Raw genomic sequence first — 14,473 nt, 5'->3', positions numbered from 1 at the left:
ACTTGCTGTATGCTGTTTTTTTGGGTGGGTGGGTGCGTGTGACCATGTGTTTTTGTGTCACCCGATGTGCACCAGAGTGACTCCACTGATCAGTTGCACATACTGGGTTTGAAGTTAGGATTTAAATCCTATCAGGTAAGTTACACTTTCAATGTGATTTCAGTGTGCCTCTTCAGTGGCAAACTGCACAGTATACGTAGTTTTGTAATGACACCTTGGTTTGTACATGCAACATTTAATACAAAGCATGGTTAATATACATTTTATGCATTCTTCCATAGGAGGGGAGGGGATGGTTTTATGTGAAGAAAATGTAGAACACAGTGGTCAACAGGGGGCATGTACAAATAAACCTCAGCTCTGATGCAGTCTATGCTTGGCTCTTTGGCAAGCACTCTAAATGTTTATGAACCCAAGGCTAGGGATTCTCTATAAACAATCTAAAGTAGAGAAGTGGCATTATTGGAGAAATGCCAATATTGAGTTTGTAAAAATCGAGAGGTGCCACTGGTAGGAAGTCACAATGAGGTAGTAACCATTGTGTTTGTTATGTTTGTGTGCAAACAAGATATTGAACAGGGATGTAGTCCCCATCCCTGCAATCGGGGTGCTGGTGCTCCAGAATTCAGACGTGTGTGGCTGCAGGAAAGGTGCTTTAGGGTACTTGCTTTACTTGTTGGGATTCTGACCACCAGCATCCTGTACCCAACCCAATGAACACAGAGGGCTAATTATGAATTGGGAACATGGCAAAAGAGTAAATAAAAACATTACTTTGGCAATACCATGTTGCACTGCAGGTGGGGCATAGAGTTAGAAAGGGGGTGTCTTAGCTGAAATCTAAATTGATGATGGCCAATTGGTGGTCTTGTAAGAGTGTATCTGAATAGCCACCTCCCAGTCATCACCCTGGTATACCCCATACATTTATTTATCCTTGCTGACATCGTGCTTCTCAAATCGAGTATGCTGGACACTAACAGTGCTTGTTTTCCAGGTCTCACAGAATCGCAAGTGAAATAACTTTAAAATGTGGTGGCAATGAATACACCTGTGCTCCAGTAAAAAGATAAGGAAAACATTCACTGTTAGTGTGTCCTGAAGACTGGATATGAGAAGTACTGGTATAGGCTGCTGATGCTGTTTCATGTGAGGCTATGTCCAGGTTGATTTCTTTGGCATGAGCTTTAAATATCTGGCCATATACACTTAATAAACCATTTTCTTGTCCATAAATGAAATCAAGCTCACCAGTGCTGAAACACATGACTGATTTCCACTAGAAAACAGATAAAAGTGAAAATGCTCCAGGAAGAAAGTATGTTGCAAAAGGTAAAAATCTGTCCAAATGTATTCCTAAAACACACTTTTGCTTACCACCTGCTGAGGAAGCCTTTTTTCTGAGCTTTAAGACTGGGAAAATGCACAGATGTTGGCAACTACCAAGAATATTTTCATAGCCTACTAACATCCTATTGATAAGCTGAACATCTTGCTCTATAACCTGATTGGATTATTAAATTTTGTAGTTAAAGTGGCATGTTGGTTTAGTGCATTTTAATGCTTAAAACTTTGTAGCATTTGATTTAAAAATGTTGTAATATTGTATCACAATTTAAATTGTACTTTGCAGTGTACTTTATGACTTCTAACACTAGGTGTCAGTAGAACACTGTCTTATACAAAGGTATGTATTTGACTTCTAAATACATACTGGTATGAGAATTTCTAATCTGAACATATGTTCAGAAGGTGAGTGTGTGCACACGTGGTCAGCCGCTGGTGTATTACTGATATCGCTTGCAAATATTGCCTAAAGTTATCTTTACAAACTATTGAGATTTTTTTGTTTTCATACAATAAATTTTGTTCTGTGTGATATGTGCCTGGACCCCCGTGTTTTGGTTATACTTCATTGCGTTTTGGTTTTGCCAAAACCATCCTCCTGTTTTGGATCTGCATTATTTTAAGAGATTGATTAAAAACTGCTAAAATGATTTAATTTGGGTGTTTTTTGTTCCTACAGTATTAACATCAATAACATTAATTTCCAGTGAACTTTGACAATCTGGGAAAAAGGGGGGATGGGCTGCACCACCTAATTACAACATTAGCAGAGGTACTACCATGCTGAGACCTGTAGTTCTATTGCAGAAAAAAGGGGGGAAGCTGATGCACACTCTAAGTACTAAGAATAATAAATATAAAAAATATATAATAAACTATCAATTAACATGGTGTTATATAGAGGTTCTTAGTACATGTTTGGCCAAAGATGTTTGCCCACCTACCACTTCACAGTGACCTCATCAGGTGGGTCCCTGACATCCCTAATACTGACACATTGTATAAATGTATCTAGGACTTACCTATAATAGTACACATTACATGTGTGTACTGCAATGCAAGGGCCAATACTAATTAAAATCACCTGGGGCAGGTAGGAGGAGTGCTAGCCCAAGAGAAGGGGTCTCACACCTCAGAGTGTGCATCAGCTTCCCCCCTTTTTTCTGCAATAGAACTACAGGTCTCAGCATGGTAGCACCTCTGATAATATTGTAATTAGGTTGTGCAGCCCATCCCCCTTTTTATTCCATGTATGTGTATTTAAGGTACACTTGAAGGTGCGATACCCCTTTATATTTATTATTCTTAGTACTTAGAGCAGGGGTTCCCAAACACTGTCCCAAAGGCACACTAACAGTCCAGGTTTTAGGGATAGCCATACTTGAGCACAAGTGACTTAATTAGAACCTCAGTTATTTTGATTTAACCATCTGTGCACAATCATGGATATCACTAAAACCTGGACTGTTAGTGTGCCTTGAGGACCGAGGATGGGAATCACTGACTTAGAGTGTGCATCAGCTGCCCCCCTTTTTTCTGCAATAGAACTTTGACAATCTCACATATATAGTTTTCACCCATATTGGCCAAAGGATGGCTAAACTAAAGGTGCGTACACACTAGATATTTTACTCGATTCACCCGATTTACTGCATCATGAGCACATTGTCTATTGTGTAGGCACCTTAAAACAGCAGTGTCACAAACCCACTGCTGTTTAAAAGATTATAGCACATCTAAGAAACATTGCAGCACAGCAGTAGCAGACAGAATGGCAGTTTAATGAAAACATTTTATGGGCTAGTATAGTTATTAATCAAAAACTAGATCAGAGGCCTTGGGGCAGTACAGGGAAATGGAGGTGGAGTATGTAGTGGAAGGCAGGTAAAGCATTGGTTGATTATGGAAATGTAATTTTAGATGTGGCCTTGCAAGTTTTGTTTTGTAACAACTGAGAAGAGAAAACACCATAAAAGTATACAATGTTGATTCCTAATGAGGGTTGTAAGAGAAGCTGGCCATACTACCCACCCTCCCTCCTAATTGGGTAACAACCACTGTAGTACATTTGAGGTTCACCAGAGAGTCTGAGTATGAGTGGAACTAACTCACAGGCCCGATAGTGGAAGACTGGTAAAAAAAAAAATGATTACAGTAAAAACAAATCGAGACTTGGTTTTGTATCTTGTTCATTTTACTAAATATGCTCGATAATTCTGTTTACTTATTTTATTTTGTGAGGTACCACACTATTTCTGGTTAAAAATGTATTGTAAATTAGTTATGTGTTAAAGCAATAACCAATAAAAATGTTTGTCTAGGCAAAAAAGACCATCTCCAGTACCCACAAAAAATACAGTCCATAATAAATAGAAAAGTCCATAATGGAATAGTCTTTGGGCCCTCCCACCCACCCTTGTGTTGTATATTAAAAAGGCCATACACAGGTTAACAAACAAAACAGTTCAGCAACAGGGACTGCTTATTTTGTGGCTGAAGTAATGTACTTTGTTTGGGCCCCCACTAAACAAGCTACAAATGGGTTTAAGGTGGTTAACAGCATTGTTAATCATGTCCATACTGGGAAGATGTCATTATCATTCTCATCAGTGTTAACATCATCACACAATATTAGCTCATCCCAACTAGAATCCACCATTACAGAAGTCTTTGTAGTTCTAATTGGCAGGTTTTTCTCATACAATTTGTAGTTCATTTTTATGAAAATTAGTTTTTGCACATTTTGAGGAAGTATCCTCCTATGCTGATTGCTCACAAGGTTCCCGGCTGTGCTAAACACACTTTCTAAATACACACTAGAGGATGGGCAGCATAAGTACACCAAAATTAGTTTGTACAAGAGACTCCAAATTTGTACATTGTCACTAAAATAATCCTCCACCATCTTACTGATGCTTAGTGCATCAGGTTTAATCATGGTAGGAGGTATCACAGATGTCAAAATAGTGTTTCACTTTGGTGCGCTGAGTTGACTCATCAGCCACTCCTACAGTGGGTCTCTTGGAAAAGGTATGTTTTTTTCCTGTAAGCAGCATTTGCAGGAGAAACTAAAGCAGGAGACGTCATCATGTCGTGTGCCATTTGAGCTGACAACTGGTTGGAAAGGAGCTTTTTGATTCTCTTAAAATAGGTGTCAGTTGGAAAGAAAAACTTAAGCTAGGATCAAGAATGGTTGCCAAAATGTAGTGAATCAATTGCAAGATCCCTTTGGGCCTGGTGACGCAAATAAATAAGTTGATCTACAAGTCCAACAGACTTATCGTAATCGCATACTTTAATCCCCTCCGTCAGGTTCTCTAGCTGCTTTTCCAGTGGTTTTATAAAGAAAATCACCTGACTCAAACTGGAAGTGTCTTCATTAGTTACTAAATTAAATGGTTTTAGTAGCTTGCATAAAACAGAGTATTCTCCAGTGTGCTGGACTAAGGTATATTTCCCCTCCTTTCCTTTTGTCATGGATTGTTGTTTAGGTTCTATGAATACTGTATAGTCATTACACCTAAATAATCGCAAGACGCTATTTAGCGGTACCTGTTGCACAATAAATAATTGCTTTCCAGCCCAACTGTGATTCCAAAGCACAAAAAGTTCTTATTGCAACAAAAAGTAAGTTACATGCTATGATCTATCACAATTAGCGCAAAGACAATTAAATACAAAAGGTACAGCTTGATACATACGCATGCGCATCGGTCCAGTAAACAGTCATCACTCCAGAAGCCACTGGTCATCCAAGAAGAATGGCTACTGATTGGGACCAGGACACAGGTTTTATACCCTAAAAGATCATGATAACAACAATGAAGACAGACAAACATAATTCCATTGGTTCTTGGTCTTTGTAGTACGCGGTAGTTCATAGGTGTATGTCCCAATTCTCCACAGTCTCTTGAGATTACATTGTCTTTCTTTAATTGGTTTAAGACACTACATACAGAGTATACATTCTAACCAATAATTTCCTATGATCTATAACCATAGAACGCAAGATGCGACTCCCTCGCTGGTAGACTCGAATATCTGGAAATAAACAGGGTGTCAGTATAGTACCAAACATGCCATGTCTACCATGTTGTATACCTTAAATATCATATACATACATTTCTCAACATAATTATATGCTACTAAAACCACTAATAGTACATTTAATGTGAAGGAACCATTTATGAGTGAGTGTATATTTATGATTATATGTAAGTATGCGTTGCGCATCTACATGCAGCGTAAAAGGTGCGCTGTGTGCAGGGGTTGTGTACAGCGCAAACATGCGCTTTGTGTGTTTATATTTGCAATAGCAACTGTGTACATGTGTGCACGCATTGTGGATACACATGCGATCATTTATGTGTGTATATATATAAATAAATATATATATATATATACACATACATACATACATACACACACACACTGTATATGTTTGCAAATGTGCATCAGTGTCATGGATATATATATATATATATATATATATACATATATATATATATATACATATATTACTATATTTATTTCTAGCTTTATCCAGTAACTGGTATTACTTCTGTCTGAACTAAGTTCAAAAATGACAGACAATGGAGTTGTTCTGATCAGAGATGGCCAGCAGATACTTGATGGAATCACAATGTAATCAAAGGCCTCTCCAGCCTATTTGGTATGTAAATGCTAGTTCCTTTAGGCATACAATGATAGTCAGACTTAAAGACAATGGTTTCATTCAAAACACTCGTCTGCACCTCACAATATGTGTGTGTTTTTCAATTACTAGTCATAGACATATCCACAGGACTTGTCTCCCAGCACTGACCAAAGCTTGCATTTTTAAATATATATGTATGTCTTGTGACATAGTCAGGTTAGGGGGTCCCTCTCCTGGGTAAAGGACTCCTTCCTTACACACACAGCAGCTGGGAAACAGTACGCCAGACTGGATTCGAGTACAAGCTGGTTGGCGCCAGTCTTTATTGTACAATGTCAGAAATAACATAAAGAAAACAAAACATAAATCCTAGCCCTGTCGGGGCACTAACTTCACAAGTGACTTCCCTCACTACAAGGACCTGGCAGGGCCTAATGCCCTCGTGAGCAACAAAGGCACAGCACAGCACTTACAAATAGGTTTTCAAGTGTCTCTGAGCAAACTCCCTGCCTGCTCTCCCAGGTGAGACACTCAGCCCTAAACACACAAGGCTTATATTGGCCACTCTCAGGTGGGAACCCTAACAAGCCTGTTACCAGGCTGCGAGAACCAAAACCTGGAGTGGCCGTGGGTGGAGCCCTCCCTCTCCTCTCACACACAACCCCCAGGTCCCAAACCGGCTTTTCAAAAAGCCGAGACTCAAGCCTGCTACACTGCAGACTTTCTCCTGGGGGTTTAGAACACATAAGACAGGAATCTGGGACAAATGTACCTGCCACAGACCACTTTACCAGTGATCCTATCACATATCCCCCCCCTTTGTTTCGACCTGTGGGGCGGAACAACTGAAGCCCCCCAACAATGAACGCGTGACAACGCGTCTGCATTGGCCAGCTGGCTTCCTGGCCTGTGTTCCACTGCAAATTTAAAAGTTTGTAGCGCCAAGAACCATCTCGTAATTCTCGCATTACTGTCCTTATTTTCGGACATCCACTTCAAAGGGGCATGGTCAGAGATCAATTTGAACTTTCTTCCAACCAAGTAGTACCTGAGAGCCTCTAACGCCCACTTTATGGCCAACGCCTCCTTCTCCACTGTGGCACCGGGTAGGCATCGAATTTTGAAACACTGTTTAACTTTCGGAAGTCATTGCAGAAACGCACACTCCCATCGGGCTTTGGAATCAACACAATGGGACTTGACCATTCACTATGTGATACTTCAATAACCCCTAACTCTAGCATATTTTTAATTTCTTTCGACACCGATGCTCTTGGTGCTTCTGGTAACCTATAGGGCTTTAGATTAATTTTAACCCCTGGGTCAGTGATGATGTCATGTTTAATGACCGAGGTTTTCCCAGGTACGTCAGAGAACAGCACCCTATTTCTAATCAGAAACTCCTTGACCTCTTGTTGTTGAATTGCTGACAGGGTTTTTGCCACTGTCACTTCGGGAACTAAGGGCCCTGGATTTACTGGAGGGGCTCGGTCGGCCGACAGTACCGTTCTATCTTTCCAGGGCTTTAACAGATTTATATGGTATATCTGTTCCGGCTTTCTTTTCCCCGGCTGGTAAACTTTCTAATTGAAATGCCCCACTCTTTCTAAGATTTCAAAGGGCCCTTGCCATTTAGCCAAAAGTTTATTTTCCACAGTGGGAACCAATACTAACACTCTGTCCCCAGGAGCAAAGCTGCGTAACTGAGCATTGCGGTTGTATACCCTCTGCTGTGCCTGTTGAGCCTGTTTCAGGTGCTCTCTCACTATCGGCACTACCGCAGCAATTCTCTCCTGCATTTGAGAAACATACTCAATCACCGTTTTGTAAGGACTAAACTGCCCCTCCCATGTCTCTTTGGCAATGTCTAGTAACCCCCTTGGGTGTCTCCCATACAACAAGTCGAAGGGTGAAAACCCGGTGGAGGACTGGGGAACTTCTCTTATGGCCAACAATAAATACGGCTATAAGTAATCCCAATCCCTACCATCCTTGTCGACCACTTTCCTAAGCATGTGTTTTAACATCTTGTTAAACCTCTCGACCAGCCCATCGGTTTGGGGGTGATAAACCGAAGTTCTTAACTGTTCAATTTTGAACAGGCGACATAACTCTTTCATGACTTTTGACATAAACGATGTACCCTGGTCAGTTAGTATCTCCTTAGGTATACCCAGCCTGCTAAAGACATGAACTAGCTCTCTGGCAATGGTCTTGGTTGACGTATTGCGCAACGGGATCGCTTCCGGGTACCTGTTAGCGGAATCAATTATGACCAGAATATACTGGTGTCCCCTGGCAGACTTCATTAAGGGTCCAACCAAATCCATCGCTATTCTTTCAAACGGCACCTCTATAATAGGCAATGGAACTAGTGGACCTTTAAAATGTGGCCTGGGAGCATGATACTGACACTCAGGGCAGGATGCGCAAAAGTCAGACACCTCTTTATGAAGCCCGGGCCAGAAAAACCTCTGCATTATTCGCTCAGTGGTTTTCTCTACCCCTAGATGGCCTGCCGTTATATGACCATGGGCCAGATCCAACCTTGTTCTTCTGTAGGCTTTGGGAACTATTAGTTGTTCCACAATATCTTCCCCCTTCTTAGTCACCTGATATAACAAATCCTGCCACATTGCCATGTGGGGATAGGACAAAGGACTATCAGGGTCTACGGGTTTACCATCAACTACTTTTACATTCTCCCTGGCTTTTACCAAAGTAGGGTCATTCAACTGCTCCACGGCAAAGACCTCTCTTCTGACCTCTAAATCAGGCAGACGATCACCTGGCCCAACAACACTTCCCACCTCAATGGGAGGCACATCAGTTGGCGGGCCACCGTCACGCTCCGCATTCTCTAGTTCGCCAATCATAGTAGAAAAAGGGAATAACTCTGACTCAGAAGAAACTCCCTCCTCCACTACATCGACAACCTTCTCAAATGGATCGGGGTTGTTCACCTCTGGAAAAAAACGGCTTTCCCACAACTTCCAGAAGTGAGCAAAGTCTCTCCCCAATATTGCATCGTACATCAGACCATGCACCAAACCCACAGAAACTATAGCAGAACCACATGGTGTCTCGATGTTCACCTCGGCAGTAACATAATATCGAGTATCCCCATGTATGCAGGTCACACCAACAGTTTTCCCCTCACGCCGCAAGGGGTTCACCAGCTCAGCTTTTATAAGTGTCACCAAGCTACCAGAGTCTAACAGTGCCTCTACTCGGTTGCCATCTACAGTGAGTACACACATGTGCTTATCAGTCTCAGCCTGCCGGTCAGCCGTACAGGCTATCTGTGCAAAGAAAGACCCCCTGCAGTAGACATGAGCAGTATCACATTGCATAGGTTCAGTTGTAAGTGAACAATTAGCGGCAATATGGCCAAAGCCACCACATCGGAAACACTGAGTCATATTAATGTCTAGTCGTTTACGGGGCAAGAACCTTCCCGGCCTGTCAGTCCTGTCTCCAGGTTCTACACCCTCAGTCTTAGGTACATTCCACCGCCCAGCACCCTTCTCCCCTGGAACAGTCTTACCAGTGTCTGTGGGAGTTCGCCGGTGCACCATCGGGGCTCAGTGGGGCATACTCATCAGCTCCTCAGCCGCCACGTACCTCTCCACCAGCTCGACAAATAGGTCCATGGACTTAGGGTCTGCATGGCTCACCCACTTGCGCAGAGTCACAGGTAATGATCGCAGGTACCGGTCCATCACGACCCTTTCCACGATCTGTGGTCCCATCAGCATCTCGGGCTGTAGCCATTTTGAGGACAGATGGACGAGGTCATGCATCTGTGAACGTGGAGGCTTGTCCTTATGGAACTCCCAGCGGTGGACCCATTGGGCACGAACAAAGGTGGTGACTCCCAAGCGAGTTAGGATCTCCTGTTTTAGTTTTTTATAGTCCTTGGCATCAGCCAGGCATAAGTCGAAATATGCTTTTTGTGGCTCCCCAGACAAAAAAGGTGCCACCAGACTTGCCCACTGCTCCTTGGGCCAACTCTCCCTTTCGGCCGTTCTTTCAAATGCAGCGAGATAGGCCTCCACATCATCGCCCGAAGTCATCTTTTGGAGGAAGTGACTGGCTCGTACGGAGTGAGTAGTGGTGGGAGGTCCAGTATTAACATCTCTGGGTCGGGCGACCAGGTGCTGTACCACCTCTTTTATGGCCTGGCTGTTTTCCGCTAAGGCCTGGTGGGTTTCCTCGATGGCGACCTGTTGTTGCCTCTGGGCTGTCTCCAAGGCCAACAGTTGCACCCTGGTGGATTCCTGCTGAGCCCTGGTAGATTCCTGCTGAGCTGCTGTAGCTTCCTGCTGAGCCCTGGTAGATTCCTGCTGAGCTGCTGTAGCTTGGAGCAAGGCCTTAACAATTTCCTCCATTTTGTCCTGGGGTGTAGATTGGAAGCTGAACCTTGCCTCTCTGAGCATTGGCTGACGCCTCCTCTATGGGACTCCAAGGACACAGTGTTATTTCCACACTCACAAATTGGGTGTCTGTCCCTTTAATTTTTAAATGGAAAGTTTTCCTCTCACTGCAACTTCAGTGTGTGTGGGTGCCCGCATTCTCCACCATATTGTGACACAGTCAGGTTAGGGGGTCCCTCTCCTGGGTAGAGGACTCCTTCCTTACACACACAGCAGCTGGGAAACAGTACGCCAGACTGGATTCGTGTACAAGCTGGTCGGCGCCAGTCTTTATTGTACAATGTCAGAAATAACATAAAGATAACAAAACATAAATCCTAGCCCTGTCGGGGCACTAACTTCACAAGTGACTTCCCTCACTACAAGGACCTGGCAGGGCCTAATGCCCTCGCCAGCAACAAAGGCACAGCACAGCACTTACAAATAGGTTTTCAGTGTCTCTGAGCAAACTCCCTGCCTGCTCTCCCAGGTGAGACACTCAGCCCTAAACACACAAGGCTTATATTGGCCACTCTCAGGTGGGAACCCTAACAAGCCTGTTACCAGGCTGCGAGAACCAAAACTTGAAGTGGCCGTGGGTGGAGCCCTCCCTCTCCTCTCACCCACAACCCCCAGGTCCCAAACCGGCTTTTCAAAAAGCCGAGACTCAAGCCTGCTACACTGCAGACTTTCTCCTGGGGGTTTAGAACACATAAGACAGGAATCTGGGACAAATGTACCTGCCACAGACCACTTTACCAGTGATCCTATCACAGTCTTTAAATACATATGTGTATGCGTGTGTATTTATTATGTAAAGACTTTAACAGTGTGCAGTAACACGGCAAATGTACGCAAAGCTAAATAGCGCCGTACACAATGATATTATACTGACTACGCCAGATGGCATCATGCAGGCAACGCAAACATGGCATCTTCAGATATTTTCAAAGATCTGATCTCAGCCAATCATCCAGCTTCGACAGTTTGGATGGCTTGTTGCTGTTCCTCCATTCACTGAAGCATATAAAAAGTGGAAATCCACCTGGCTACTTCTTCTTGCTTCAGTTGGTTGCATGGCAAATTGAACTATTCTTGCAGCCACTGCAATCTTCTATATGCAGTTGCTGAATGCTGAAAATATCCACATTTTTTCTGTCCACAGACAGCATCTTTTGCAAGCTCCTTTCATTTTTAAAATAAACCACCAAGTTTGTGTGGGCAAAACACATGTTCAAATTCACCCAGTTGTAATGCTCTCACAATGTTACATGCATTATCGTAAATGACAAATCATAAAGGAGAGTCCTTTTGCTGTGACATCTCTGAGTGCAGGTTGCATGAGCTGGGATCTAGCTGAGGGCAGGGTGTTAGCTAATGCTGGACTGCTTGCTATAATATTAACAGATTTTTAAGCATTTTCCAAAAACTTTGCATGTACTTGCTGCAAAATATGTAACAGGGAGGAGGTTCCTAGATGGTTAACATCCCTACCTCTACTTTCTTTGGCTTCAAAAATGGTACTGATGGCCTGACAAATGTGAGGATTTGGGTAAAAATACTTCCACACAAGAGGTGACTTTTGCCCAGGCATGACAATGACCTTGTTTTTTTCATAGGTAAGATCTGCTGCCACTGTTTGCTGACTTACTTTGACACAAACAACATCCTCATCAGCATCTGATACACAAATATCCCCCTCACACTTACACTTCCATAGTAGCATCCTATATGTCACATCTTAACTTGTGCTGCTCATCCTCATATTTGCAGAGGGTTTAGAAATGGTGGAAGAAGGCTTCTCTAAGAGTACAGTGTCAGAATTTTCAGACTCTCACATAACACTTGTAGACACACTAAAGGTGCCTACACACTAGACAAACTGAGAGTCAGGATAAGTAATACAGTTAACTGAACACCTCAGTGTACAGACCATATACTGCACACTGAACCCTAACCCTGTAACAAGCACCTTCTCTGAACCAGCCCAAGACAATAACACACAGCACAGGGAACCAATACAAGGTTAGCATAATAGTATAAGCAAGTAACCTGAATGACCACAGCATAATATAAGAAAGGTAACTTGCATGCACTGTCCCAGTGGCACGGATGTAGAGCTGAGTCCACAGAGAAGTACTAGGGGCAGGTCTGTATGAAGCATGGATGCTGCAGTATAGACAAATAGAATGCAGGTAACAATAGCAAATAGATAAGTCTGAATGCAGCATGAAAGCTGCAACACTGGAAGAAATAGCTGCAGTTGTCCACAAAATAGCAATGGAAGTCACAGGAGACAAGATCTCAGAACATAAGGATTGAATCCTGGAAAGAAAACACGTTGTTCAGCCAATGTGCTGACTCCAGATACAGATTTAAACAGCAGACAAACCATTCCCATTGGAGTAGAGGATCAGGTGAGCACTGCTGAGCTGCTCAGGTGCATCAGGTAGTTACATATTTCTGCAAAGGCCTTGGAGCAAGGAAGGAGTGTCTGAGCTTGTAAGAAATGCTAAACCCAGATTCATGACACTCCGATGTCTGTCTGCAAAAAAACTAGTGAAAAGAAGCCTTGTTGAGGGTGAAGTGCATTTTCTTCCAAATAGCCCTGTGTTGAGAAGCCATGTTTGGCATCAAAGTTACATGACTAGGTATTAAGGAGGAAAATTAATTTAGCTCGGTAGTGATATCCAAAGACACAGACGAGAAACACTTTAGTGGAAAAGTGGCAATCATTGTTATAAGTGAATTCCGCTAGTGGTAAGTATTCTGACCACTTGTTGTGAAGCTTAGGAGATATAGCAACAAAGGTGCTGTTCCAGTGATTTGTTACTCATTCTGTCTGACCATTAGATTTGGATGATATTCAGAAGACAAACTTAAGTTAATACCCAAAGAGGAATAGAATGATTTCCAAAACTGGGCTATGAACTAGAGGGTGATTCAGCTTAGGATGGAATTGCATAGCTGCATGCAGGCAGTTTTGCAAATCCATCCTTGCTAATATACAAATGCAGCAGGAGGTGTATGACACCCCTGTTGCATTTGCGATCCCAGCAAAGCTTACTTAGGCTGGTTGGCTTGTGAGGCCGGGAAACTGTGTCTGTTGATGCAGCCTCTGGCCTAGTCACTCCAGAAAAAGGGGGCAGACACGCCCCATTTCCAGGAAAGCCGGCTCCACCCCCTTAAAATGGCTCTGCCTGTTAACCAGACAGAGGCATAGAAGGGTCTGCGTGCAATCTGCACACTCACAGAACAGGATCTGTGCACACACATATTCCCAATAATTGGGAATCTACGTACAGCATTGCACTTCTTATAGATTGTAAGCTTGCGAGCAGGGCCTTCCTACCTATATATCTGTCTGTTATTACCCAGTTTTGTTCTATCAATGTTCCAATTGTAAAGCGCAACGGAATATTCTGCGCTGTATAAGAAACTGTTAATAAATAAATAATAAATATGTGCAATGCTGAATCAGCCCGTGACTACCTCTGTCCGATATGATATCTGAAGGTAAACCATGCAACCTGAAAACATGCTTGATGAAAAACATAGCAAGGTCTTTTAAAAACCATATAAAAGATAAATCAAGCGCTTGAAATTGGATAGTGTAACAAATGTGTAGCACAATACCTGTAAAAAAGAAGGTGGTTAAATGATGTTTATAGCCACTTTAGTAAATTTGTAGGACAAGCAGTCAATGGAGTTCTGATATAAGCCAGTTCAGTGTCCGTGAGGTGGAAGGTAGCACTCATAACTTTCCCTAGCTCTGCTTAGCTTCCAATCTTCATGGCAGCATTGCCTGCTGGATCCCTTCACGTGTATGTTCACTCCGTCTTCTGCTTACTGCAGTACAGGGATAAACGATCAGTCTGTTTGCTGTTGCGGTGCTGGAGCATGTCCTTCACATGTGCTGTGTCCAAAGCTTTCCAACGCATTTTAGGAACATATGCCCTTTGTCAAGGATAGCAATGGTGAGCAGTGATATCCTTTTATTCAGAAAAAACTTTATTGATTGATTAGACAAAATGGAAATCACCTGGATTTCCTA

This window comes from Taudactylus pleione, unplaced genomic scaffold, assembly GCF_031769625.1.
Source record: "Taudactylus pleione unplaced genomic scaffold, aTauple2 ptg000127l, whole genome shotgun sequence".
In the NCBI taxonomy this organism is placed as follows: domain Eukaryota; kingdom Metazoa; phylum Chordata; class Amphibia; order Anura; family Myobatrachidae; genus Taudactylus; species Taudactylus pleione.
The sequence above is the reverse complement of the archived record's forward strand: the minus strand, read 5'-3'. Positions refer to the sequence as shown.